The 25,118-nt window shown below is 45.4% G+C and overlaps 1 protein-coding gene and 1 non-coding gene across 9 annotated transcripts in view; both read left to right on the top strand.

Moving 5' to 3' along the window:
- The window catches only part of KCNH7 (potassium voltage-gated channel subfamily H member 7), a 478,957-nt gene that overhangs the window by 28,337 nt on the left and 425,502 nt on the right, over positions 1 to 25,118 (top strand). The gene's annotated exons all lie outside the window — the stretch shown is intronic.
- TRNAP-GGG (transfer RNA proline (anticodon GGG)) lies at positions 11,896 to 11,967 on the top strand. Its single transcript has one exon. It is a non-coding gene; the product is annotated as a tRNA-Pro (tRNA).

The raw sequence follows: 25,118 nt of genomic DNA, 5'->3' as shown, positions 1-25,118 counted from the left end.
TTTCCACCCAGTAGCTTTTGGAGGGTGTCCTCGGAACATCTAACACATCAGCTCACTTGCAAGATTCATTAGTAGATATGCCCCACAAGATTTATTAGTAGATATGCCCCACAAGGATGACAGGCTGCATTAGGAGAAACTTCCTAGCAAGTAAGAGCAGTTGAACAATAGAATCGGTTAACTAGGGGGAACCCTTCCTTGCTGGAGATCTTCAAACCGAGGCCGGACAACCATCTGCCAGGAATGCTCTGCCTTTGGATTCCCTGCAGTGAGCAGGGGATTGGACAAGATGGCCTGTAACATCCCTTTCAGCCCTAGGACCCCATGGCTGAGAAGGTTTATATATGGCCACATGCTTCTTTCCCGCCCCCAGTCTGCACCATGTGATTACAGGGGCACAAGCAAAACCTCTCTTTCTGTCTCATGAAGCAGCTACTCTGTCTGTTGATAGGCAAGAATAATGTCTATCTTTCTCAGCCTGCCTATAGTTTAGGGCAGAGGTGTTGAACTCATTTGTTATGAGGGCCAGATCTGACATATATGAGACCTTGTTGGGCTTGGCCATGTGTGTCATAAAATGTAATGCCAGGTAGCAGAGAGATAAACGTTATAAAGGCAAACACAATTAAAGATTTTTTTAAAAGGAACTTAAAACATGCTTAAAACATTAGCTTTTGTTGGTCTTAAAGGTGATTTCTTTGTATCTCACCCATGGGATCCAGGGAACTGGACAAAGGAAGCTCTGGCTCTTTCCTTCCTTCCCCAGGGGAACTAGGAAGGGGAGGAGCCTCAGCCAATAGAAAGAACAGAGGCTTCAATTGCTAGCTCTGCTGTGCAATTGAGGGAGCCTGGCAAAGCAAGCTCTCCCTCTCCCCCTTCCTCCCCAAGGGAGGAGCCTCAGCCAATGGAGAAAATAGAGGCTTTGCTCTGTAGCTCTTGTGCGATTGAGCAAGCCTGGCAAAGCAAGCTGTGATGCAGAAGGAAGCAAGAAAGAGGGAGAAGGAAGCAAATGACAGCCAGTTGCTTGGGGGCCTGATAGGAGCCCTCTGGAGGCCTCATTCAGCCCCCAGGCCATATGTTTGACACCCCTGGTTTAGGGTATGCAAGCAAGACATTTGATCCAGGGTCTAGCCGGCTCATAGGAGCTCCATGGCAAAGAGTGGTAAGCTGCAGTACTGCAGTCCAAACCCTGCTCACGACCTGAGTTCGATCTCAGCAGAAGCTGGGTTCAGATAGCTGACTCAAGTTTGACTCGGCCTTCCATCCTTCCAAGGTCGGTAAAATGAGTACCCAGCTTGCTGGGGGGGAAGTGTGGATCAGGGGTGGCCAACGGTAGTTCTCCAGATCTTTTTTGCCTACAATTCCCATCAGCCCCAGCCATTGGCCATGCTGGCTGGGGCTGATGGGAGTTGTAGGCAAAAAACATCTGGAGAGCTACCGTTGGCCACCCCTGGTGTAGATGACTGGGGAAGGCAATGGCAAACCACCTGGTAAAAAGTCTGCCAAGAAAATGTCACGATGTGACGTCACCCCAGGGGTCAGTAATGACTCGGTGCCTGCCCAGGGGACTACCTTTACCTGTTTTACTAGCAGGCTCAGCAACAGAAAGCAGAATGACACTCAGACAGGAACGAAAGGCTTCTCCTTCCTTGAATCTAGAGAGCTAGCACTGAGATTGGAAAGAAAGACATGTTCTGTTGAGTGAGACAATCTGCTGACTCATTATTATTCCAGTCAGCTCCAGCTTTGCTGATTCACTCCTCACTCCCTCCTTCCCTCTGATCTCTGTGAACTTTAAACCAGATAGCCAGGCACCAGATTAACCGGCACGTCCTAAAATTTCCTGATGTTACTAGCTGTTATCACTTTCCCCAATTTGGCTTAGTAACTGTATTAACAAAAGGGGTGGTGGTTCATTTTTTTTTAAAAAAATTAGTAATAGCCGAATGTGCATCCCTAGATCATGCACGCATCAGCCAGCTTCAGAAAATGCAGTTAAGCTTTAATCTGAATTCACACCCTGCATGTGTCGTCGTCTGTATAAGGTGTACCTTGTACCGTTTTATGAGAAACTGCTCATGCTGTCTGCTGTACAGAGTGCTGGGATGTCATTGGAAGAGTTTATTTGGAGGGGGGGGCGGGGTTGTCCACAAGAAATGAGCCTGAACAAGAGTCATTTTTAGTATTAGCAACCTCCCCCCCCCCAACAATTGTGAAACAGGAAGTTATGGTAGGAGGGCAAAAAAAAAAAAAGAATGCAGAAAATGGAATTATTATTACAAATCCAACCTGTCCTGGCTTTCCTCTCCCTTCTTAGTAATTTTGACTCATGGTGTGGCGTATGGGAAGCAGAAAATGGAAAAAAAAACCACACACGGAAAATGCCATGGAAATGTTAACGAGCAAATAAGCGCTGAGTTGGGCTTTCCAGGTTCGCTTTAGAGGCTTCAAAGACAATGACACCCACACAATCCTCTCTGACAGAGGCCATATTATCTCCGGCGGCTTGTAGCTATAGCACCAGCTCCGATAGAGATGTCGAAGATAAGAATGTTTCACTGAGGGGGATTTAACTTCCGGTGTCATTGCTGATTCTTACTTTCCATGTTGTGCTCAGAGAACGGATCTTTGAGTACAAACAGTACATGAGTCTGCAGTACAACCACAGGAAACGCTGGGGCCATGTTGCATACAAATACTCTGAACCAGGGTCTTAAAGCTGGTCACGGCTTTCACTCCGAAGTACTTTAAGTAATAGGTTAGCCCTGACCTGGATAGCCCAGGCTAGCCCAATCCAGTCCAATCTCAGCAGTTAAGTAGTGTCGGCCCTGGCTACTATTTGGATGGGAGACCTCCAAGGAATACCAGGGGCGTGACATGGAGGCCCACCATGGCAAACCTCTTCTGAATGTTGCTTGCCTTGAAAACCCTATGGGTTGCCATAAGTCAGCTATGATGTGATGGCACTTTCCGCCACCTCCGTGTAATGAGTTAGACACAGCCAGCTATTCTGCTGGTGAAAAGGAGAGGAAAGAGTCCACCTGGACCACTCGAAAGACTGTGCTGGGGAACATGGGACCGGCATGGGCAAAACCATGTGGGGGCAGGGACTGTAGTACAGAAGGGAATTGGGGAGAGTGAGTAGAAATAATTGGCTGAGTCCAATCCCTTTTGTGGCTAGGCATTCACACCAGCCTGCAAAATAAAATAAAGATTGTTTCTTGTTTCTCGGGGTACATTGAGATGCCTTTTTACATATGCATAGAAGTTTATAGAATGGAAATCTGCCTCTCTTCTCTTGGAGAAGAGTGGACGGTCTACATTTTGCTGCTTTTTATATGCATTTATGTATTAGAAAACCATTTTGATTCTCTGCTATTCCTGTTGGTTTTGCAGATTAGTTTGTATGGAGTGCACACATTGTATATTTTATGCATGCAAAATGCATCATTTCTGTGTATAAGATATGGATATTGCTGTTTTTCTGATGCACAACTAATGTTGGGGAAAGTGTATATTTTATGGGGAAATAGTAGTTTAGAGTAACAGAAAATAACACACACACACTCATGATTTTGCAGTTCCAATTTACAAAAAAGGAGGAGTAAAATGGAAAAGATCGAGATCACTCCAATATCTCAATCTCTGCCCTATTCTCTTTTCCTCCTCCTTTGCCATCCCATCATTCATTTAACATAACAGACATATTCTTCTGGGTCATTTTCAAGCCCCTTATAAAGAGGACTTCACCTCTTTAACCACATGAACTCAGACACAAAAAGTCAGGAGCTTAACAGCATTTGGAAATAATATTGAGTTAACTGATTAATGCAAATGAGTGTCTTAAGGTGCAACCTCATACCTCTTGGTATTTCCTAGTTTCTGCAGCTCGTCACGTTGGTTTTGGAATGGAACATTCTGTAATCTGGAAGTTTTTGCAACGACTCCTTGCGCTAGAATTTATCAGGGCTGAATCACATATTTATCTCGGAGGTGTTGAAGTTTGCGTATGATGACGTTTGCCACCTGCTGTGTTTGAAGACTGAAGCAGATGTGATGCTGGGAGATTCACATGCTTTTAAAAGGGAAATAGCAGCTGTGTGGGGCTCTGGTTTATGTCAGGATTGTTGTGCAGGCTGCATATAATTTTATGGGCAGGCACTTACCCCTCCCTCCTCCCTTTGGGCCCTTATTAGTGAAAAAGACAGGCATTCTATGTTGGCCTGTCTTTTTCCCCTCCTTCCAGGGTTAATAATGCTACAGGTGAGGGGGGGGCATTTGGTGAAACTGAGCAGAGGGAGAGGGCAGAAGGGTCAGTTCCCTCTCTTTCTTGTACCAAAAACCTGATCCAGCCCAGCAGAGTGGCTGTTGAACATGCTAAAATGCTGGAAAATGGCACGTCTTTTGCAGCACTGCTGTTTGCTTCTTAATGTCGCATATGGCCATATTCCTTTGCTGGTGTCATAGAGCAGTTTGTTTAGCAGGCACTTTGTTTTTTGCCTGCTCTCTGCTAATGGGATTCAGTCCCTCAAACTGTGGTTTGTGCTAGCAGGTGTCTGTGATGAATCAAGGCCACTGTGATTCTGTTCCAGCCTTATCCAGCACCCTGTCGATTACGTTGTCCTGACCTGGATCACCCAGGCTAGCCTGATGTCTTTAGATCTGGGAAGCTAAGCAGGGATGGCCCTGACTAGTTTTTGGATGGGAGACCATCAAGATATGCCAGGGGCATGTTGGGAGGCAGGCAGTGCCCAAACCATCTCAGAACGTCTCTTGCCTTGAAAACCCTACAGGGTTGTTGTAAACCAGCTGTGACTTGATAGCAGTTTCCACCACCACCACCAATTATGATTGACTGTTGCCACCACCACTTTATATATGAACATAAATGAAGCTGCCTTATACTGAATCAGACCCTCGGTCCATCAGAGTCAGTATTGTCTACTCAGACTGGCAGCAACTCTCCAGGGTCTCAAGCTGAGGTTTTTCACGCCTATTTGCCTGGACCCTTTTTAGTTGGAGATGCCAGGGATTGAACCTTGGGCCTTCTGCTTACCAAGCAGGTGCTCTACCACTGAGCCACCATCCCTCCTTCCAGGATTTAGCATCCTTTTAGTTAACCTGGGCAAGTTGTAAGCCACAGGAGGGCAAGGGATGATATCCTGAGAAGATTCTCATTGGCAAAACAGCCTTGCATGGCCCTGTGGGTGGTTTTCTACATTCTGATTCTGTAGTAATGTGGATAAATGGTCAGGTGCATGGGGAGGATTTCTGCGCATGAAAACTTATCAGCAAGAGTAACCACTTAGGTTACTGCAATACTTAAAGATAGATAAGGAGGGAGAGAGAAAATGTTTGAAATCCCTGGGTATGTTTTCTGTGATTCAGGCATCACTGGAAAAACACCTGAGGATTCAGTAGGAGTCTCTGCATAGCAATTCTCTAATGTGATATTAAAATAATATCACCTTAGGGAACCAAAATGACTGGAGCCCCAGAAGTGATATTATTTTAATATCACACTAGAGAATCACTAAGAACACAGCAGAGAATCTTACTGAATCCCTTTGTATGTTTTTTTCATAAGTGCTTGTCTTATAGAAAGGCACAGAGAGGCATCTAAAAAAAAAATTGGGGGGTGGTGCTGGAGGCTTTTCTCTGCAAACTATATTAATGCTCCAGGTATCTCTTGGCTTGACTTCGCGAACGAAGATTTAAGAAGGGTGCAGTAGTCCATGTCTGCTGCAGGCTTGCTGGTGGCTGACAAGACCAATGCGGGACAGGCAGATCCGGCCACAGTGGCTGCAGGGAAAAGTCTGATTTGGGGTTGGTACTGTAGCAGTGCGATTCTTCCTCAATCTCCTTTTGTCCTCAAGACCAGCTATGCGGGCGTTCTCAAAGGAAGAGACAGCCTGGTGGATGGTGTGCCTCCATGCTTTGCGATCTGAGGCTAGGTCAGACCACTGGTGATGGTTGATGCGACAGGTGCCAAGGGATTTCTTCAAGGAGTCCTTGTACCTCTTCTTTGGTGCCCCTCTATTTCGATGGCCGGTGGAAAGTTCGCCATACAGAGCAATCTTGGGAAGGCGGTGGTTTTCCATCCTAGAAATATGCCCTGCCCAGCGCAGCTGCGTCTTCAACAGCAGTGCCTCGATGCTTGTAACCTCCGCCCTCTTGGGGACTTCAGTGTTGGTCACAAAGTCACTCCAGTGGATGTTAAGAATGGTGCGAAAGCAGCGCTGATGAAAGCGCTCAAGGAGTCGCAGGTGATGACGGTATAAAACCCACGATTCGGAGCCGTAGATGAGGGTTGTCATCACAACCGCTTTGTAAACATTGATCTTTGTGCCTTTTTTCAGATGCTTGTTGCTCTACACTCTTTTGTGCAGTCGGCCAAATGCACGGTTTGCCTTTGCCAGCCTGTTGTCAATCTCCTTGTCGATCTTGGCATCTGAGGAGATGATGCACCCCAGGTAGCTGAACTGCTGGACTGTCTTCAGAACTGATTCACCCACAGTGATGCAGGGAGGGTGATAATCTTCCTGGGGTGCAGGCTGGTGGAGAACTTCTGTCTTCTTCAGACTAACTTCTAGGCCGAATAGCTTGGCAGCCTCTGCAAAGCATGACGTCATATGCTGCAATCTCTAAACCCTTTAATTCAATAGATTTGGAAGGGTGTAACTCTTCTTGGGGTTGCACTGTAAGACAATTAGCACATCAGTGGGTTCTGGGAAAGGCCAAGAGGGTCTGAGCCCTTTATTGATTTGAAGGGAAATTCCTGCCATCATTGTCAAACAGGAGTAATTAACATCGACAGAGAAAGTTAATCTGTTTTTCATCAGAGAAAGTGTCAGCTGCTTACATTTAAAGCTCCACCATAGAAAGCCGAGCATATGAGGAAGCAAACCATCAGTGCTTAACTATGCAAATACATGGTTCACAAGTCCACCTCTGTCTACCTCCTTGTTGATGAAATGGACACTGAGAGTTCTGCATTAAAACTTAATCTACAGGCGTATGGGGGGATTGTTTGGATCAGGACCATAGTGCATGGGGAGAGAGAGTTCATGCCTTCTCACCCATGCCATTTTCTTAAACTGGAATGGCTTGGGGAGCTGCTGTTAGCTCCCCTTCTGGAAACAGATGTGTACTAATGGGCTACATAAAGGCCTATGTAATGATTCATTCTCTCTCCCCCCCCCCACCACTACAGGATATAGATAGATAGATTGATGAAGACAGACAGACAGACAGACAGACAGACAGACAGACAGACAGACAGACAGACAGACAGACAGACAGACAGACAGACAGACAGACAGACAGACAGACAGATAGATAGATAGATAGATAGATAGATAGATAGATAGATAGATAGATAGATAGATGAGGAGGAGAGAGAGAGAGCAGATCCCTGGGTCCTTTCATATCATGAAAATGATGTGTGCTCTGTCTCAATAAGAATGCCTGGGAATTACGTTTCAGCAGAGCTCCCAGTGCAAGCCTGATCAACAGGACTAGGGGTGGATGTGGGAAAAACCCTTAAACAGTGTGCCATCTAGTTAGGTCCTCAGCCAATATGCAGTGTGAGGGTTGGAAGAGAGCTATCTGCAGGTGGCCAGTAGCAGCTGTCAAAACTGCTAACTGTTCCAGTCAACTAGAGGCTACTTAGTCTTGTGCCTTCCAATCTCCGGTGGGAACAAGGAGTTAGTTCTTTCCTAATGGTTTTGGTTCTTCCTAATTTTCTCTGACTGCTAAGGGAATTACTTATTTTGGATTCAGTGCAGCCAGTTATCAGCTATATGCTATAAGCCAGGAATGTCAGACATGCAGCCCAGGGGCCAAATCAGGCTCCAGAGGGCTCTTATCAGGCCCCCAAGCAACTGACTGTCATCTGCTTCCATCTTCCTCTCTCTCGCTTCCTTCAGCATCACAGCTTGCTTTGCAAGGCTTGCTCAATCGCGCAGGAGCTATAGAGCAAAACCCCTATTTTCTCCATTGGCTGAGGCTCTTCCTTTGGGGAGGAAGGGGGGAGGGATAGCTTGCTTTGCCTGGCTCCCTAAATCACACAACAGCGCTACTGAGCCGTGCCTCTCTTCCTTCTATTGGTTGAGGCTCATCCCCCTCCTGGTCCCCCGTGGAAGGAAGGAAAGAGCCAGAGCTTCCTTTGTCCAGTTCCCTCGATTGCACAGGAGAGATACAAAGACAGCACCATTAAGACCAACAGGTGCTAATGTTTTAAGTTTTTTTAAAAAAATCTTTAATTGAGTTTTGTTTGTGTCCTTTATAAAGTTTATATCTCTGCTACCTAATATTAAATAGGAGCACATGCAGCCTGGCCCGACAAGGTCTCATTTATGTCAGATCCAGCCCTCATAACAAAAGAATTGACGCCCATGCTATAAGCTCTAATATAAGGGAAAAAACCTTTGGATACTACAGCAAATAATGAGACCTGGCAGAAGGACTACAGTGATATTTCCTTGCAATGTTTTGGATACAATCCAGCAAAAAAGTAATTTAACTAAAGCCCATGCAAAGCAATGGATTCGTACTTCATGACGACAAACTGAAACGCCATTGAAGTCAATGGGATTTCGTTACAACTACCGTTGTTGCCTTTTTTGTGCCTTTGATCTTTTACACCTCTCTGGTTATTCTCTGTGTTTGTTGTTATCTGCATGAGGGGTTATTTGTTGCCATGACCTGGTTTAACTCAGTTGCGTAATAATTACAGTAATTATTTCCTCTGTGTTATCGGCCGGCATTGATTTGGATTCTGTTGTTTTGTTCTTTTTCAATTCATGCCTTATGTTCCTCAAAGGATTCTTTTTTGTTGTATCTTCAACCCAAAGCACTGAGGCTACACCACCACCCCACCACCCAAAAAAAACCTCCTACAGCATTCTGTGAAATCAGTGCCTCATCCTTTCCTTGCTCATTTATTTCAGATAAACGAGGCTTATCCGAAATTCCATGAATGACGAAAATGAAAACCCACGCTTTCATTTCCTAGTTAGGAAAAAGGGGAAAGAAGCGGGAGAAGGGGTCCACTTCAAGGAAGATGACTTGAGACACAACCTTTCATTGTTCAAGTCCTCTGTGCCATCAGTAGCCTCCTTGCAGGGAGAGATAGTAAGCCCAACGGCGGCTGTCACACACTCACCATCTGCCTGGTATCTGTTACTTTGCACTCCGTCAGCATTGCTGAAGATATACAGAGAGCTGATCTTCAAAGGGTGGGAATACTCTTCACACTGTGCAGAATTCTTTTCGGAGTGTCGGAGAGTCTGCAACAAGATAACCCTACCAAAACAATTTTTTCCCCCTTTGCATTGTGAGAAGAAAAGTTCATTGCCGGGTTTCCTTATCTAGGTCAGGCAGCGAAGACAAAACTTTTGGTCCTCCGTTTTGTTTCTGTTGTCATGACGTTCATCTTACAGCAAAGGATGCTGAGTGATGCCCATGCCTAATTTGTCTCCACACCCACAGACCACCCAGTCTCTCTCTGTCTCTGGAGTTCATCACTCTCTCCAGCGTGCATCTTCCCACAGCTGAAAGTGCTGAAGTGCTTTCCTTTTTTCCCTTTTCATTTATTTCCTTTTTTAAATACTGCTTCTCTTCAGTTAAGAGCAGTTTACAGCAAGGTATGATTACATCAATTAAAGCATATACAAAAATAGCATGGTAAATATCCAGTGAATCTTGCATAACCACATTAAAAATACAAAGTACATAAAACAAATCTAATCACAACCCTAAAGCTATAGGGACCCAATCAGTGACATCAAATATTACAATACTCACAAGCCAACTGTGCCTTACCATTGAGAGATATTACGAGCCAAAAGCACACTGAAATAATTCTGAAATTTCAACAGGGGAAGGCAATGGCAAACCACTCCATAAAAAGTCTGCCGTGAAAACATTGTGGTGTGACATCACCCTAGAGTTGAAACGACTGGTGCTTGCACAGGGAACTACCTTTACCTTTTTAAGAGCCCCGTGGCACAGAGTGGTAAAGCTGCAGTACTGCAGTCCTAAGCTCTGCTCACAACCTGAGTTCGATCCTGACGGAAGCTGGATTCAGGTAGCCAACTCCAGGTTGACTCAGCCTTCCATCCTTCCAAGGTCAGTAAAATGAGTACCCAGCTTACTGGGGGGGGGGGGGCGGGGAAGTGTAGATGACTGGGGAAGGCAATGGCAAACCGCCCCATTAAAAAGTCTGTCATGAAAATGTCGTGATGCGATGTCACCCCAGAGTTGAAAACAACTGGTGCTTGCACAGGGGACTACCTTTACATTTTACGTGTTGTGTACACGTCTTCCGGCTGTGCATTCCAGCGGGACGGTGCCACAACCAAGAAGGCCCTTCCCCAGATGGGAGGGAGGAAGTCATGCCACCCTGGGATCCAGGGCCCCTAGTAAGCCCTGTGAAGCCCCTTTCAAAGTACTGTATAGGTGGGAGGAACTGAAGCCTTGTGCCCTTTTTCTTCCCCTTGAAAGCCACCCGACAGCTCCACCATACCGATTCATAATGCCTCAGAAACAGTGGTCCTTTGGGCAAGATGCCAGGTACCTACTATCAAAAAAGGACTGTGTCTCTTGATACCAGGGCTTGGTACATTCAGAGCTAAAAGGGCAAAGATTGGTAACTGCCTGCAAAACAATCAGAACTCTGAGAAGGTCGGGGGTGGTGGAGGGGTGGAGATGTCATTCCCATGTGATTTCTATTTTAGGTTAGTGTTTTTTCTATTTTATGTTCCATCCTTCTCATCTGCCCTTGTGCAAACATCCCCAGGTAACCAGAGAACATGCAAAAAAAGATGCAAAGAGATAGCCAGAAGTGGCCATTTCAGATTTCAGTGTGGGAAGGGGGATGGGAGAAATGGTGGCATTCAGCAAGGTACAACAAGCACATCTTAAGTACTGTGTGTTCTAAGTTTCTTGGGGAGCATTTGCTTCTTCTTTTTTAAATGGAGAGATTCTGTCCCCCCCCCAAAAAAAAGGGGCAGGGGTTCAATTTGGAGTGGACTGGCTTGTCACTCAACTAGATTTCTGCAGAATGTTTGTAAAAGTTGAATTGTGTTTATCACACTGCTTTCATTTGTGTGTATGTGTGCTTCCTGAGCAGCTGGGCATTTGCCTGCCTTGGAAGCAAGCCTGGTTTCAAATAGCCTCGCTGATGTGTGAGAGAAACCAGTTCTGTGTCACAGAAGATGGAGAAATGCTGACACAAAAAGTGTGAAATATTGATGTTTTCCTATTGATGTTGATGAGAGCCAGTTTGGTGTAGTGGTTAACAGTGCAGACTCTAATCAGAGAGAATTGGGTTTGATTCCTCCATATGCACCTGCTGATGGTGATGTATGAGGATGATTTGTTGTTTGCAAACAGATAGAATCACAGAATTGTAGAGTTGGAAAGGGCCATACAGGTCATCTGGTCCAACTCCCTGTTATTTGAACATGGATCTCACATTGTTTATCTATCAGTTTTCTTTTGAACGGAGCACCATGTATGTTTGTATTGATGATTTAGTTGGAATCGAGAACAGGCAGTATTAAAAACAGTTTGTGCCTCTGTGCATTGGTGGTATCCAGCATGGTTGGGGAGGGGCTCAAAAGCGGCTTTTGACCTATGCTCAGTACCTGCTGGCCTGCTTGGATTACATATGCCTCCAGTTCACCATGGAAATGGTCATGCATGTATCCAGCCACATCCTGGCATCTTAAGGGTACTTATATCTTCTTTTGGGGAGGGACGGTGGCTCAGTGGTAGAGCATCTGCTTGGGAAGCAGGAGGTCCCAGGTTCAATCCCTGGCATCTCCAACTAAAAGGGTCCAGGCAATAGGTGTGAAAAACCTCAGCTTGAGACCCTGGAGAGCCATGAATGGGGGTGTGGCTCAGTGGTAGAGCATCTGCTTGGGAAGCAGAAGGTCCCAGGTTCAATCCCCGGCATCTCCAACTAAAAGGGTCCAGGCAAATAGGTGTGAAAAACCTCAGCTTGAGACCCTGGAGAGCCATGAATGGGGCTGTGGCTCAGTGGTAGAGCATCTGCTTGGGAAGCAGGAGGTCCCAGGTTCAATCCCCGGCATCTCCAACTAAAAGGGTCCAGGCAAATAGGTGTGAAAAACCTCAGCTTGAGACCCTGGAGAGCCGCTGCCAGTCTGAGTAGACAATACTGACTTTGATGGACCAAAGGTCTGATTCAGTATAAGGCAGCTTCATATGTCCGAGGGTCTGATTCAAGTAGAAGGCAGCTTCCTATGTTCCTATGTTTAGAGAGGGGTAGCAGTTTGGGAAGATTTCACCCCTACTCAGAGTTGTCAACCTCCTGGCGATTTCCTGCTATTACAACTGATCTCCAGGCAAGAGATCCATTCACCTGTAGAAAATGGCCACTTTGGAAGGTGGACCCCATGGCATTATACCCCCGTAAGTCCCTTCCCTCTCCAAACCCCATCCCAGAACTGTAACCAGAAAAGTTTAGGTGGTGAGACATTGGGAAATCAATCCCAGGGAGCCAGGGGAAAGAGAAGAAGAAGAAGATATTGGATTTATATCCCGCCCTCCACTCCGAAGAGTCTCAGAGCGGCTCACAATCTCCTCAGACACCCTGTGAGGTGGGTGGGGCTGAGAGGGCTATCCCAGCAGCTGCCCTTTCAAGGACAACCTTGAAAGCTATGGCTGACCCAAGGCCATGCTAGCAGGTGCAAGTGGAGGAGTGGGGAATCAAACCCAGTTCTCTCAGATAAGAGTCCGCACACTTAACCACTACACCAAACTGGCTCTCTGCACCAAACTGAAGAGGGAGAGAGAAATAAAAAAGTTGGAAGCTGCCAACGGATCAGCTCCCCTGTCCACACGCAGCAGAAGAGGAAGAGAACTCAGCTTCAATGGGGCCCTCATGACTCTACTGGCTTCTTCGTCTTCATGAGTAGAAGAGGGGGGAAATTCTCCCAACTCTCTCTTCTGCATTTTTCAGTTTTATTTTATTTTATTTTGCATTTTAAAAAACCTATTAATCGTTTTGCCCAGGAAAAAAAAAGAAAATGAGTCTGAACCTTCTCTGACTGTGTCTGGGATCATTTTGGAAACCTCATGTGCAACTAGGGTTGCCAATCCCCAGGTGGGGGCAGGGGATCCCCCGGTTTGGAGGCCCTCCCCCCCTTCAGGGTCGTCAGAAAGTGGGGGGAGGGGAGGGAAATGTCTGCTGGGAACTCTGTTATTCTGTTATTATACACCCCTAATGTCTCCTGGAGCATAATTGAACTCCAAAGGGAGCTCTGGCCATCACATTTAAAGGGACGGCACACCCTTTCAATGCCTTCCTTCCATAGAAAATAATGAAGGATAGGGGCACCTTCTTTTGGGGGCTCATAGAATTGGACCCCCTGGTCCAATCATTTTGAAACTTGGGGGATATTTTGGGGAGAGGCACTAGATGCTGTACTGAAAATTTGGTGCCTTTACCTAAAAAAAACAGCCCCCCCCAGCGCCCCAGATACCCGTGGATCAATTCTCCATTATTTTCTATGGGAATAAATCTCCATAGGGAATAACAGAGTTCCCAGCAGACATTTCCCTCCCCCCTTGCTTTCTGATGACCCTGAAGCGGAGGGAGGGCCTCCAAATGGGGGGATCCCCTGCCCCCACCTGGGGATTGGCAACCCTAGTTGTTTCACTAGTTTTCTGTTTGCAGGGAGCGGGGGTTTTCCCCCATGTGAAGGAACATTCAGAGCCGGAATCCTCCATCTGTAATCTCAAGTGGTGCAGTCTGTTCTATTGCTTTGGGGTCCTACCCAGGGCTTTTTTTGTAGCAGGAACTCCTTTGCATATTAGGTCACACACCCCTGATGTAGCCAATCCTCCGAGAGGTTACAGGGTTCTTAGTACAGGGCCTACTATAAGCTCTTGAACGATTGGCCCATCAGGGGTGTGTGACCTGATATGCAAAGGAGTACCTGCTATTTAAAAAAGGCCTGGTCCTACCACCTCATTTTCTTGCATGTTTGAACCAAACCCTCAGACCTTGTCTGTATAATCAAGCAAGTGGTGAAGCTTTAGTTACATCACTTCCAGCCACCGGTAGCAACTCTTTTTCCTGGCATGTTGCTTTTCTATAGGCAAGGAATTTATTTCCCCTATAAAGAGGCCCATTCAGGTATGGAAAGTTTTGCAAAAGAAACTCACTTGCCATATTTGAGTTTGTGTTAAAGCCCCAAACTCTAGTACGCAGGGATGTGTGACTCATGTGAGCATCCCAGATTTGAGGAGAGGAGGAACCCACATATAGATATCACAACTTAGCTATGTACTGAAATACCCTGTCCACCTGTGGGGAATTGATGAAGCATTCCCCCAGACTGACACCCCTCTAATTCCCCCGGTTCTTTTCACACTTTTTGCAACCAGCACCGAAAAGGACTGCACTCTAGACTCAGAAAGGAGAAGCAAATTGCTTGAAAACTCTTAAGGGTTTTTTTTTTTAAATTGAATAGTTTTTTGTGTTCTTTCATCTTGTGGGGAAAGGTTGTAGCTCAGTGGCAGAACATCTGCTTGGCACCCCCTCCACACACACACACACACACACTGAATACCTTAAGTTCCTTTTTTTATTACAGCCAATATTTAATAGCAGAGTTGGTCCCATGATCCCCAGCACATCCTTCTTGGTGGTCGAAGAGGACTCCTTCCTCCGTTTTTCACCCATGGGAAAGCAGGTTGGATTCAACCCCGCTGTTTTCTCCTCAGCAGATCAGCCCCAGTAGAGGTCAGTGATGGAGCATCTACCTGGCATGTGGAATTTCACAGGTTCGATCCCTGGCATCTCCAGTTTAAAGGATCAGTCAGTAGATGATATGCAAGACCTCTTTGTACTGCTGCCAGCGTGAGTAGACAATACTGACTTTGATGGACCAAGGGTCTGATTCAGTATAAGGCAGCTTCATAAGTCCATATTCTGTCTTTGGATTGTTTAAAAAAGGGAACGCTCTTTAGACAAACGAGGCACAGGAAAGTAAGCTTTTGTCAGAATGGTGGTGAGTCCAGTGGTCAGCCTATGCCTTCTTGACAAGGCCAGACTCCTAACTGGAAGGAACAAGATGGTGGATCCATCTCTCAGGCACAGAGGGGGATGCAGATGAGAGGGATGTGTAGTTTAGCACAGAGACTATGGGCGTTTTCGCACAGGGCTTACCCCGGAGCGACGTCCCTCTTCACCGTGCAGCGTCTGCGTGGATTTTGCACAAACTGCTCCGCAGAGCCGCGGCTTTTGCATCGCAAATGTAAACTGGTTTTTGGCGGTTTACATTTGCGACGCAAAAGCTGCGGCGCTTTGCGGCTCTTCCTGGTTCTGTGGAGCAGTCGGTGCGAAATCCGCGTAGACGCTGCGCGGTGAAGAGGGACGTCGCTCCGGGGTAAGCCCTGTGCAAAAACGCCCTATATTTATCTTTTGTCTTCTGTGACCTATAGTTTTCACTATTTGTAGATTTCTCCCAAAACTTTCTTATGTGTGGGTCTGTGTGTTTGTGCATAGTATTCTTCCTCTTGAGATGTCCATTCTGAAAGCTTATGCTCTGAGGAAGAGAGGTTGGGATCCTCAACTTTTCTCAGGTACACTGCCATGTAGAGACGTTGAAGGGTTCAAGGCTGATCAGGGGCACACTGTCTAAACATCAAGTTGCTCCAGCCTCTGGAAAGCGAACTACCAAGGCTGTATCTCTGTGGTCCAATAGAGCTAAGAATATACGGAAGGCACCACACCGAGATCTCAGCACAGTTGATTCCATGGTACCTTCCACAAAAGCCTTCTTCACTCCACGGTATAATTGGTGCTCAGCATCCCCCTCACAGAACTTTAGTGCAAGCTGGTATTATTATTCCTGTTTTGCAATCGAGGGCTGAGTGAATAATGGCTTGCCTAGGGCCACTGAGTGAGTTCATGGCCTAGAGAGATTTTGAACCAGGGATTTCTCTGCTGTCAGCTCAGTGTTGGCCACCCCAATGACACCGTATCGGAACACAGCTTGTTCCCTTTACCTGTGTTCTTTTTGCGTAGGAGTACATTCCCCATAAAACATCAAATTTAGTAGAACCACACAGAGATATCCTACAGCTCTTTATGGGGACTGTTTCATATTTCAAAGGAGGAGGGGTTTGAGATTCAGCAGGGGGCAACAAACTCTCAAGGCCTACGCTTGGGTTTATTTCAGATTGAATGGCAGTCATTTATTGTCTGTTGTTCTGAGTGTAGAACCTGGGTGCTGGCCAGTGGCCAAATGCTCTTGAAGACGCATTTACCTGTGATTGGAAAGAAACAGCAGGAGGCATGCTCTCATGCCCTTTTTAATTGGCACCCCACAATTCTCCTCTCTGATTGCATGGTGGTGATCAATTTGTTGACTCTCAGGAACTGAGCTCAGGAGCAGCAGTATGCACACAGGTGCAAAATGCCTGGGGAATAATGTTGTAATTGTATTGATGGTTTTTAGCAAGCGCATGGGATTTGAATACTCTTTCTTGGAACTCCAGCTCCCTGAGTTTTTAGAGAGTGGACCAGAGAGGGTTTTTTTTTTTTTGTTTAGAGAGCCAAATACAAATTTAGCTGAGTCTGAGGCTAAACTGCAGACAAGTGATTGGATCAGTGGTCAAGACACAGTTCTGCCAGAGAAGCTGAGGGACCAAGCAGTATAGATGACCTAGGGTGGCCACAGCCAGCACACTGCAATTGAGTGGCCCTGGAAACAATTAATGGAGAGCAGAATTAGCACTACTGTGTGCAAAGCCATGTTGGGGGAGCAGAATTGACCTTTGTGAGTAAAGAAGGGTAATGAGAATCAATGGGATTCTGCTCCACAAAAAAATTATTGCCTAACTGATTGCACTCCCAGATGCTCAATACAACTTTCTGTGTTGCCTTCAGTGACTATCTCTTCACCTACTGGCATGCATCCATGCACGGAACTTTCCCCGTGGCCCTCCCCATCCCAATAGCCCCTTCTGATCACTGGAAGGTTCATTCTTGGATTGTGGAATCCGCTGGAAGATCCATGAGAAGGAACAAGTGTGCAGGTCAGTGAGCTGGATGAGTCCTTCCTCCAGTTCCTCCAGCCTTTGCAGCTATTCATCCATGTTTTGGGAATCACATTTCTGTGTTTAGAAACAAGTTGCAGAAACAGAAAGGGAATCCAAGGTAACTCCAAGTTCTGTGCAACGTGTGGTAGGATATACAGCATAGCTATTTTAGCCTTTATGTGTTTGTCTGTCCTCCCTGGGCTGCGATCAGACAGGCATTTTAGCCTGACATAGTCATGTTTCCCAAATGGGTTTAAAGGACTCAGTCAGACAGACACAGCTGTCACCTATTCTCCAGTTGCATGCACCCCTCTCTAAAATGACTCCAAGGTGGAGTAAATAGCCACCAGGTGAAATCTGGTGCCATCGGCTCCCTGTGCATTCCTCCCACATTTCCAGATGACTGAACATAGGATGTGTGTGTGTATGCAAACGAAATGGATTGGTGGTGTGAACACATCAATTCATCCCAAGGGGTTGTTGCTTACCTTCACAGTCCCATGATGTGATTATGTACATGTGCTAGGGATTTTTTTTTTAAAAAAAAAAACTTCCTCAATGGATGGCTCATGGCAGCAATGTGACGGCTCCACCCCCCCCATGCAATTGAATGGTGAGTTGGGATGCTAATTGGAATGGAGATATCTGTGGTGCCTGCAAACCACCCCAGGCTGCCAGTCTGATCATAGCCCTGGTGAATCTGGCTACCTAGTAATCTTTTGGGCTCTTTGAGAAAGCAGAATCTAGGAGGATAGTAAATCATTAGGAGGGTAGTAAATTACATTGCTTGAGCTTTGCCCTGCTATATATTTTGACACTGGACTTGTACAGTATTTGGAAACCACCCAAATGAGCTTTGATTAGGTTTGGCTTAAATAAATGATGCTCTCTAGATTTTCTGCCTGCACTTTTCAAACCAATGGGTTAAATTCAGCCCATTCAAACCACTGGGGGGAAATGTGAAGAGGGGTCTCCTTTAACACCCTCCAAAGGCTATGCCTTGACTGAGTCCTGCCAGAGCTTGGAAGCTAAGCACGGCTGGCCCTGATTAGTATTTGGATGGGAGATCACTGAGGAAACCTAAGGCTGCTACACAGATCCAGGCAATGGCAAACCACCTCTGAACGTCTCTTGCCTTGAAAACCCCATGGGGTCACCATAAGTCAGCTGTGACTTGATGGTGAGGGTGGGGAGAGGCTATGCTGGGAATTATGGGATTTGCGTAAATAAAATATGCATGGGGTGGGGTTGTAGCAAAAAGTGGAACTGGGTGAGATTGAATGAAAAAGCTGGCTGGCTCCATCCCATTTATTTTGTTGTTCAGTCGCACAGTCGAGTCTGACTCTTTGCGACCCCATGGACAAAGTCGCACCAGGCCCTCCTGTCTTCCACTATCCTCCGAAGTCTGCTGAAATTCGTGTTTGTTACATCAGTAATGCTGTCCGGCCATCTCATCTTTTGCCGTCCCCTTCTTCTTTGGCCTTCTGTCTTTCCCAGTATCAGGATCTTCTCCAGTGAGTGCTCCCTTCTCATTTGGTGGCCAAAGTATTTGAGCTTCAGCTTCAGCATCTGATCTTCCAGGGAACAGTCTGGGTTGATTTCCCTTAGGACTGACTGATTTGATCTTCTTGCAGTCCAAGGGACTCTCAAGATTCTTCTCCAGCACCACAGCTCAAAAGCACCCCATATGTATCACTGTTGAAATGTTGCACTAATGATTTTTATGCAGTGGCATTCCAGTATAACCTTGGAGCTGCTCAAATGAGATTGTGCCATATATAGGTCATGTATTTGTTGGCATTTCTTTTATTATATTCAAATAATTTCATCTCTCTCTTCCAAAACCAGCTAATTGAGAGGAAGTGACTATTAATGAGAGAGACAAATCCAGAACATTTCAGTTTGAGGAAAATCAAATATTCAAAAAGGGTGGACTTGCTACAGACCAAGAGAGACATTAATTAGATTTGATATGTCATATTGGGTGGCTGCCATCTAGTACCCTTTATAGTGAACACCCAACACTGGCTGACTGTCAGTGCTTAAAATCTGAGGCAAATCTTGATAGTGTCTCAATTCAGAGAATGTTCACAATTCCTTCAAAGACAGTTAATCAGTAGTATCCTGTCTATGTCTATCAACAACTATGATATATTAAGATAGCAATATTTCAGTGCTTAGATTTGCACGTGGGAGGGAACTTCTGTTCATGCAAAAAGGGGACAGTTTTCTCTGATTTGCATCCTGCACTATTCCCAAATATTCCTAGAGCCACAGAGGATAAGCAACAGGAAAGGTAATGGTTCTTTCTACCAGCAGAACTCTGTATATGATCCTTTGGATCTATCTTACGGTGTTGATGTATAGCAATATTAATATTAGTATTCAGACACATGGATAGTTAGATCCAAAGGCTGTTTTCCGCCAGTGGAAGGGGTGACTTTTGCCAACACACCACCCACATTCTTCCCCAAAGAGACTCCCACTTTGCCTTCCTCTTCCTCAGGAGCATCATTTCAGGGAGAGCAGGGAGCTGCAGCAGAAAAAGGCAACTGGTGAAAATGGTCACCCCCATGGTCCATGAGTAAAATGTTATTTATACCAACAGGAAGTGACCTTTGTTTTCAACCCACCGAATAATATTAATACTGTTATGTGGAGCCATTAAAGCATCTGCCACATTAACGAGAAATTGGCAAATGCTAGGCGCCCCCCCCCCCAATCCCTACAAGATTAAAATTTTATATTGGGGTAGAAGGCTGGCGAAGGGAGAGTCAGGCCTCTTTTTGGGCAGTAGCTCACAGGAGCAGAGCACCAGAACCGCTACATTTTAGTGCACTCTTTCTTTCGTACCTCCCACCCAAATACTTGCTTCTGGGCTCCATTGTTCAAACCCCCTGTGAGTATTTTGGGGAACTCTAAGATTTGGCAAACTTTCTAATATTTTTCCCCATAAAAAAATGAGAAAATAACCAAAACATATAAAGCGGACAGATGGAAATCTTCATCATGTCGCATGTGGCCACATAGGAGAAGGTAATTTAAAAAGTATGACAGGAGTAAGGTTTTATTATGATAATTATAATTCAAGAAGCATTTTAAGGTAGATGCTGAGCTGATATAATTTAGAACACTTTCCGGTGATGCCAGGGGTATGTGGCATATGGAAATGAGTTATGCAAATGAGTTGTGCTAATGAGCTCTGGCACTTCTTTTTCTACAAAATGACCCCTGCGGAGAGTTAATGATACATTAAGAGATGAATATGTTAGGAGAGCAAGAAATCTGCAGGAATTTCAGGGGCAGTGTTCACAGGCAATGTTGTATCAGAAGACACAAGCAGAAGGATAAGATGGGAGAAGTGGGGATGTAGTAGGGTTGTGCCAAACTTTATCCAAGGGCATATTTGGGCTGAAAGTAGTTTTTCAGAGGGATCTGAAATGAGTTCCCCAAAGTTCCCCCTTTTTCATTCCTGCTTGTTGGCATGGTATTCCACCTCTAAATTTCTCCTCTCCAGCTTTCTCTGCCCTTGGTTTTCATCTTCCTCAACAAATAATGTCATAGAAGAACCTTCAATCTGAGGTGCTAACTTTTTTGGAAATCTAAAGCAGGAAGGCCTCATTTTGGACAGGAATTCATAGGAGTGGAGCTCCGGAACCTCCAAATGTTATTGTGTTCTTTCTTTCTCCTCCCCACCCCCAAGACTTGCTTCTGGGCTCCATTGTTCAAAACCCCTGTGAGAAAGATTTGACAAACTTTCTAATATTTCTCTTCACAAAAAAAAAAAATGGGGAAAATAACCAAAACATATAAAGCAGACAGATGGAAACCTTCAGCATGCCACTGTGGCCACATAGGAAGAAGTAATTTTAAAAGTATGATTGGGAGTAAGGTTTTAGGACAGTTATAATTCAAGAAGCATTTTAAAGTAGATGCTGAGCTGATATAATTTAGTAGACCTTCCAGTCATGTCAGGGGTATATGTGGCACATGCAAATGAGTTATGCAAAGGAATGGCAAGTATAAGGATATAGCACCCTTTTTTTTTCCATACAATTATGCTTTGCCTTCGTCTGTTATTAATCCACTCAGTGTTTAAACTATATTCAAAGTCTCTCAGAGTGAAGATAAGAATGATGAGTATACCTTTTAGATGTTCTCAACTCCCCCGGCTTCTATTTTCTTGCAATTAAATCAGTCCTTCTAGAGTGCTTGGATTCCAACAGCCTTAAGTGACCGAAGTCACTTTAGAGTCACTGCAGACGATGGTTGACAAATTCCATTGCCGGACATCAAGAACTGAAGGAGTCAGCTCCCTGACACCTCCAGTTCGATATCAACAGCATTAAAGGAAGATAAGTCGTCTTGGGTTAACCCTTGCCTAGGGTTAATGAGCATAGACCTTATCAGGGGTCTTTAATACCCTGAACAGTGACAATAAAATCCCCCTCTGTTAGGGAGCTGCAGACTGTCTTCCAGCCAAACAGGAAGTCCAAGGATATAGCACCCTTGGTCACCTCTGCTGTTCCATTGGTGGACTGGAAGAGGCACAATCATAGACTTGCAGATGCACGGAAATGTCAATCACACCACGAATCAATTGCAAGGTATCTCCCAGTCCCCTCAGAATAGATCTCTGGCATTTGTAGAATGGAGGAGAAATCCACACCTCATTCCAATTCTTCACCCAAAGGCCTGAAACGAAATAATACTATGGTTTTTGGCTGCCTAGGTAAAGCTGGATAGCATGGTAGTATTATTCTTTCTATTTGACAATGATTGATAATTTCACCCTCTCTCCATTTGCTATGCCTATAACTCTTTCTCTGAAATCAAAATTCTTTCTTTATGGTTCGCAAGGAGAACAAGGCTGAAGCATAACCACATGCTCTTTCCGTCGCTTAGAAGTTTAGGAGGTATGCATGCCATTGTAGCTTGGGGGAATTCTGGTCTTGGTAACCTTTTAGGATGGTAAAAATAACTTGCAATAAATAATTCGGCATTGTTGTGTATGTGAACTGTGATATGTATATTCAGTGGAGTTCCTGCCTGGCTCACTGAAATCTGTAGGACTGAACTTGGGGACTCGGGAACATTGGGCAGTAGGATCCAAATCCCTGCTCCAATCACGGGCCATCTGCTGGTTTGAATGGCCCAATGGCATGCTTGCGCGGAAACTCTGATGTGTATATAGTTGGCCCAGTTCTCCAGTCTTGGAGTGCAGCCCTCTACTATGCTGTACCAAATGATCACTACCACCTCGCCTCTTCCTTGCATTGAACCACTATATTATAGGCATAATGCCTTAGCACAGCATGTGTGTGTGCATATATGCACACTAGGGCATGGGTTCCCCAAAGTGGTGCCCGTGGGTGCTATGGCATCCACTAACACCTTTTCTGGTGCTCACCAAGTGTTTTTAGGAGGCGGGTGGGGCCAGGTGAGGCTTTTGCCCAGCCAGACTTCTGACTGACTATTGGAGATTTGATTAGCAGTGCAGATTGTTTTTTTAAATGTTCCTTTGGCAGCTGCTGCCACCACAGCTCAAGAATCTACACTGCATCCCCCCAATTGGGGGCAGGGAATCCCCCACTTTTGTGAGCTCTTGCCCACCACTGGCCAGCTGGCTGGTGGAAAGAAACCTCCCGCCCCAACACAACATCACCAGAAATAAATGTGATGTGTTCGTGTCATTAGGAAGTGATGTAGGCACATTGGTGATGTTGCGGTAGAGGGGGGGGGGTGCAGCTCTGGTTTTTGGTCCGAACTATATGTTTTGAGGCTGATTTTACCATAGAGTTTCCCCCCAAAATCAGAGTGTCACCCCCTGACTTCACCAATGTGCCTACATCACTGTCGGGTGATGCAGGGACATCATGCAAGGACACTGGTGGCTTCTGGAATATCCCCCCCATCCCTGTCATCTTTGAAGGACCTGTCAACCCTAATCTACACTGCGTCGCTGAAGGTAAGTTGTGGCAGTTATTTTGTTTCTGCCTCCTTCAGCAGCCATTTTGTTTCCGCAACCACCGTGTTGTGTCAGAATTCCAAATATGTCTGCAAGGCAGGCTCAAAAAGGTTGGGAACCCTTGCATAATGCCTTAGCACAGGGGGGGGGGTGTGCATATGATGGGAGTAAGGTTTTAGGACAGTTATAATTCAAGAAGTATTTTAAAGTAGATGCTGAGCTGATATAATTTAGTAGACCTTCCACTCATGTCAGGGGTATATGTGGCATATGCAAATGAGGTATGCAAAGGAATGGCAAGTAAAAGGATATAGCACCCTTGGTCACCTCTGCTGTTCCATTGGTGGACTTGAAGAGGCCTGTTAGCAACCGGGCTGTGAAGTGAAGCAGAGACCTTTGCCTACTCCTCATTTAAAGACCCCCCATGGGGGGGGGCAGGGATGGGATGTGGGCATGGGGCAGCAAAAACCCCAGAACCCCCACCCCTACTAGCTATAGTCAATATTATTTACTGCACTGCAATGTTATTTACAATGTTATTTACATCCTTGTTCCTTTGCAGTCTTGTTTTTTTTTTTTTGTATTGGAAAACTCCAATAAAATGTTAATTACCTGAAAAATTGTCTTCCACAAAACCAGTCCCTGGTGCCAAAAAGGTTAGGGGCCATTGCACTAGAGGATTCACCTTTGACTGTCCTTTTTTAAAAAATAGCACTGTTTTCATTTATTTGAATATTTATACCCTTCTCTCTAATGGGGACCCAAAGCAGTTGATAATATCATTCTCCCCTTCTCCATTTTATTCTCCCAATGACACCCCTGTGAGATTGGCTAGGCTGAGAGAACTTGACTGGTCGGTGGTCACCCAGGAATCTTCCATGTCATAGTGAGGAGTTGAACCCTGATCTTCTGGATCCTAGTCAGACACTCTGACCACTACACCATGACGACTGTTCAGGAAAAGTTATGTGGCTCTCAAAGTACAATGCTTATTTGGTTTCCAGCCTACTTAGGAAAAGACATTGATGGGCCTGTCCATAACAAAATCCCTCCCCCAACAGCAGCCTCCCTTTGTAATGTAGGTTGAGTAGCAGTTTTGCAAATGTGTAATGGAAAGCTAGATCCCCACTTCCAAGGCAAGCATAATTTTTAGGTCTGGAAGTAAACTCCTAGATATTTGTCTTCCACTCTCTGCCTTAAGCGAATGTCTTCAGGCACAACATAAATTGCTCCGTTGGTAGCTGAAACCAGGAGCTGGAAGAACAAATCTCTACCTTTCCTCCCATTAATATTAAATCCTGCAATAGGTAATTGCTCTATTTTTATGTGCAAATGGCGAAGTGAAAGAACTGCAAGGTTAGCAGGAAAGTTCCTCTTATGAAAGCAATTCTTCGGCTGCCCCATATGGAACAAGCTACCAGTTAGGCATTTCTGTTCTAAGCTTCTCATCCCTACATAAAAGAAGAGCTTGCATCTTGAAAGGGGGAAAGGATGAAAATGGCTCTGTACTTCTTCTGATAGCAGAAGGACTAGGACTCCGGCATTTCTGCTCCAGGAAACAACCGAGTTTCTCAAAGTAGGATCTGCCAGCAGGGGGACACCGGGGAACCACTATGATGGGCTCGCTAACAGCTAGCAGAGGGAAAGTTGAATACTAGCTTCATTTGGGAAGGTCAGAGAAGAAACTGAAGTGACATGGAGGGGTTATCATATCTTCTAAAAAGATTTTAAAGTGCCATTTGGGAATACTTTTGCAGAACTAGCTGGACACATCAGTCCTCTGCTTAAAACACTTCATGGGACAACATCTGAGGCGGCAGCACAAAATATGCTGTCACAGCCCCTTCAACTTCCGAGTATCTTTCAAAGTCCAATATCAAAAGCTGAATTTATGATTCTCTGGAATGTACTATTGTCCAAACAAGCAGTTTTCCAATTTTCTGTGTATGGAAGGCTTTCTGCCTGCGTAGTGCAGCTTCCTCACCTCCTTCCTCCAGAAGCAGCCCCAAGTGACCCCTGAAATGTTGTTGTGGACCTAGGAATTGTATTTGCAGTCATTGGGGACTACATA

Source organism: Heteronotia binoei, chromosome 16, assembly GCF_032191835.1.
Source record: "Heteronotia binoei isolate CCM8104 ecotype False Entrance Well chromosome 16, APGP_CSIRO_Hbin_v1, whole genome shotgun sequence".
Lineage (NCBI taxonomy): Eukaryota > Metazoa > Chordata > Lepidosauria > Squamata > Gekkonidae > Heteronotia > Heteronotia binoei.
This window is presented reverse-complemented; position numbering and strand designations above follow the sequence as displayed.